A 4545-nucleotide genomic window follows, 5' to 3' on the forward strand; every position below is an offset into this window, starting at 1 on the left:
GGTCCCGGTCTGGCCGTCCAAGATTTTTCTCTTCAGCTTCTCTTTTGCCAATTTTTCTCCTCTTTGATCCTAGAGGGAAGGCAATGTGAAGATGTGTTGGCTAAGCAAAGTTTCGGTCCTGCTCCTGGTTTTTCCGCGCATGTTCGTTACTACACACCAGAAACACGTAATGAGCATATTTTCATTTCAAAAGCAATGTGAACTCTCACAACTCATACAAGAAATAATACATAAACACACTCAAAACATGCACTTTTCACCCTTTATCATAAAGTTTAACTTGAATGACCATCATTAAAACTTATCCTGGATTCGGCTGGCTATTTGTGTACAAATCCTAAAGTCTAATGGTAGAAAGTTACGGTAGTCTCACTTAGCCACTTAGGGGCCTATATCGTTATATGGGCCAAGGTTTTCTCACTAAATTAAGCCCATATGTTTTTGAAGATTCCGATTGGCTGCTGAAGTTTTGACAAAACCCAATACTTTTACCACCACACCCACTCCTCCTTTGTTTTATGTTTTTTTTTTCTTTTCAAATCTTTATTTAATACTGTTAAGAAGTTATATGGTTTATAAGCATACATTGGATAAGCTTCAAGTATTTTCCACCATTGAAAGGATTCAGCAAAAGCAAACTGTTTTTTTAAATATTATAAGGAGTTTAACCTTTCTTTGTCACCATCACAATTCAACGCTGTTTGTTTCACTTGTTATAGAAACCTCTGTTCTTCAAGTTTAAGGTTTAATTTGAGTGTTAATTTGTCTTAAATCACCAGTCAACTTTTTCAAAAACTAGCTGCATCTTGATTGTATAACGTTTAACAAATATATAAATTTGTTGAGATTAATGGTTAATATATAACTATGACAAATAAGAGGACAAAGCAACAAAGAAAAAAATTGCGTGGAAACTATTTGGATTGTTATTATCTTAATTATGAAAGAATATAATTTTAAAATTTTTAACATATATTAAAGTGGATAGCTTACCTTGCACTAAAAAAAAGAAAATGTTCTGCTCATTTTAAAAATAAAAAAAAAGATGTTTATAGTAATTAGTATTCAATAGTTATAAGTGGACTGTCAAATTAACAAGGAGTATTCAGTAGTTAGCCGGCAGTATAGGACGTGTAGAAGAAGAGGAGTGGCTGGTCAAAGAATGTCATCTTCAAGTCAAAATAAACTTTAACCTTTTCTCCTGACAACTTATTTACATGCTTTTCACCACGTAACCTATTTTTGTCCTTTACTCCCAATCTAATGCAACGTTTTAACATTTTATTTTATATTCCTACAACTTACTATACAATATAAATATTGGACACAATATGAAACCAAGAAAGGTTGGACAACCAAAATTGAATTATCCATCCCATTATTCTCACATTTACAACTTTCAACATGTTTCTCATTTACTAAATTGCTTAGCCCTTTGCTAATTTGAATTAATAAATAAAGCAGTTACGTAGTTTATTACGTGTATATATTTTAATAAAGAGTTTCTAAATATTTTCTATTGATAACATGTTTACATTTTACTGATTTCTCTTGTAACATTTGAATGTGTCAAGAATATGCAAAAGTTTCATAATTATTCAATACATATCACGACCCAATTAGAGGATATGATCAACATTTGAGCTCAGCCTACTAAGCATATATGCTCAAAAATCTCATCTCATAGGCAAAAGTTCTTTTTGATCGATTAAATCGATTCGATAGAATGAACTTTTATGAACCACAGATACTTCAACGAATAACCACAAATCATAAACTTAGAATATTTTACTCTTGAAAATTCATAACGCGTAGCTAAACAGACAAAGTGGTCGCTAATCCTATTTAGCGATGGATTAGTGATAAATTATCAAGAAATTCAATTAGCTATGAGTAATTTAGCGATAGATTAGCGACAAAGTTCTTAGTTAATTTCAATTTTTTTTATAGTGTTAAAATTCATAAAGTAACTTTACTTAGGTAAACTAATGTAGTTCTTTTTATTAGGAAATTTCTTGTCTCATTAGTCTTTACTCAAATTTGACACCACCCTGCTAGCAGTTAATCTCAATCTAAACACCATTCCTGTCATCAAATTTACTAAATAGATGGATCATGAATTCTTTTTTGCCTATCAACTCTAGCATTAATTTGTTTATTTATACTGTTCACTCAAAGATAACACAAAAAAAAAAAAAAAAAACTCGTTCAAGCATTAATTATATTTATTTTTAAAAAAATCAAAAATTCGATTGCAAGAGAGAATAACAAAGCTAATAGATGGATGGATTATATCTCTAACTTTATTTGTTATGTGACATCTCAAACATGCTAAATATAGAAACAATTATCAGGAGGTTTGTACTAATTTGTCAGTGCTCGTCTATTTGTACCTCAAAATCCTTTGTTTTTGTTTTCTCTACTAGGGACCAATTTCCTGAGAAAAACTTCCCTATCCAACGTAATTTCTTTTATACCATACGCGCACACACACATATTGTTCATATAAAATCCTTTTAGCAGAAGGAAAAAAAAAGAATCTTCATATGAAGCGCAAAGTTGTGGCCACATGTTTACGCAACTGGTCCAGGGGATACGTTTAACTTTAGCGATATGTAGCAAAACCGAGACAACGATGGGTTCTCTGATCTGCCCCTAGGGGCTGGAAAGGAGTGATAAAAGTTTTTTTTAATTTTATCATTATTATTATTATTATTATTATTTTTTAGAATTCAAAATAAGATTACTGGGAGACGAATAAATTTTGTTTATCATTAATTAGGTGTCAAGTGGGAATCCTGCTGGATATATGCAGCTGAAATATGCTAATATGCCGGTAGAGATGCATATATACATGACTTTGATGGTCAAATGAGACATTTTGGTTTCAAAATTTTCTAAAACAATGATAAACAAAAAGACTGAATTTAACTACCAATCGCACTTAAGAAGTTGTAAAACTCTAATAGAAGGTGTAGCCTAACCTATATTTAAGGAGGTCATTGGCGCTTACTCGAAGAGAGCCTTGGCGGAACTGGTAAAGTTATTGTCATGTGACCAGGAGGTCACGGGTTCGAGCCATGGAAACAACCTCTTGCAGAAATATAGGATAAGACTACGTACAATAGACTCTTGTAGTCCGGCCCTTTCCCGTACCCCGCGCATAGCGGGAGCTTAGTGCACTGAGCTGCCTTTTTTTTAAATTGTCGCTTACATACCCTTGTGGTCTGACCCTTCCCTGTTGTAATGACACGACCGGTCATTTTGAGAATTAACATCCCGATCCCCTAATAACTGTTTCCCCCGTGTTTATTTCTGCTATTGTGATTTGCCGGGATAATTCGTTTTGAGTTTCGGAGAGTTTTGGGATACTTAGCCCCTAAATGAGAGCTTAAGCTTTAGAATTTGGACCGTAGTCGGAGCAGTGTGAAGACGGCTCCGAAATAGAATTTCGTCAATTCCGTTAGCTCCGTAGGGTGATTTCGGGCTTTGAGGCGTGTCTGGATTGTGTTTTTGAGGTCCGTAGCTTATTTAGGCTTGAAATGCCGAAAGTTAAAATTTTGGAGTTTTCGGACCGATAGTGAAATTTTTATATCGGGGTCGGAATTCGATTCAGGAAGTTGGGATAGATCAGTAGTGTTGAATGTGACTTGTGTGCAAAATTTGGGGTCAATCGGATATGGTTAGGTTGGTTTTGGCATCGGTTGTAAAAATTTGAAAATTCAAGTTCCTTAGGTTTGGATTGGAGAGTGATTCGTGATTTTAGCGTTGTTTGATGTGATTTTAGGGCTCGACTAAGTTCGTATGGTGTTTTTGGATTGGTTGGTATGTTTGGTTGAGGTCCCGGGGGCCTCGGGTGTGTTTCGGATGCTCAACGGGTCATTTTTGGACTTAGAAGGATAGCAGATTTTGCTATTTTTTCAGTTGCAAACATTTGTCCTCCGCGTTCGCGAAGGGGAGATCGCGTTCGCGAATGTTGGTCAGTGGAAGCATCGCGAACGCGCTCCGCCTTTCCTCTTCGTGAACGCGTTCGCGAAGGTCCTGGCAGCTGAAGCTATGCGTTCGCAAGTGGACCCTCGCATTAGCGGAAGAGGATTTGGGCCAGTAAGATTTTTGTTCATCGCGTTCACGATAGTAGTCTCGCGTTCGCGAAGAAGAACACATCTGGGAAGAAGTTAAATTCCAAAATCGAGGGTTTGAGTTCATAACTCAAAATTTGGATTGAGAGCTCGGTAGGAGGCAAAATTTGGAGATATTTTCGGAGGAAGTTTATGGGTAATGATTCCTAACTCCTTTTTGATTATATCCCATTAGTCTAAGCTTAATTTCATCATTTAACTTCTGATTTTGGGTGAAAATTGGGAAAATTATAGAAAAGTTCTTAGTCCGAATTGGGGTTTTGATCGAGATTTTGGTGTTGGATTTGAGTGATTTTGGTATGGGTAGACTTGTGAGTGAATGGGTGCTCATAATTTGTGACCTTTACCCGATTTTGAGATGTGGGTTCGGGGAGGATTTTTGGGCGTTTTTCTATTTTCTTACCTT

The sequence above is a fragment of the Nicotiana attenuata genome, unplaced genomic scaffold, assembly GCF_001879085.1.
Source record: "Nicotiana attenuata strain UT unplaced genomic scaffold, NIATTr2, whole genome shotgun sequence".
Lineage (NCBI taxonomy): Eukaryota > Viridiplantae > Streptophyta > Magnoliopsida > Solanales > Solanaceae > Nicotiana > Nicotiana attenuata.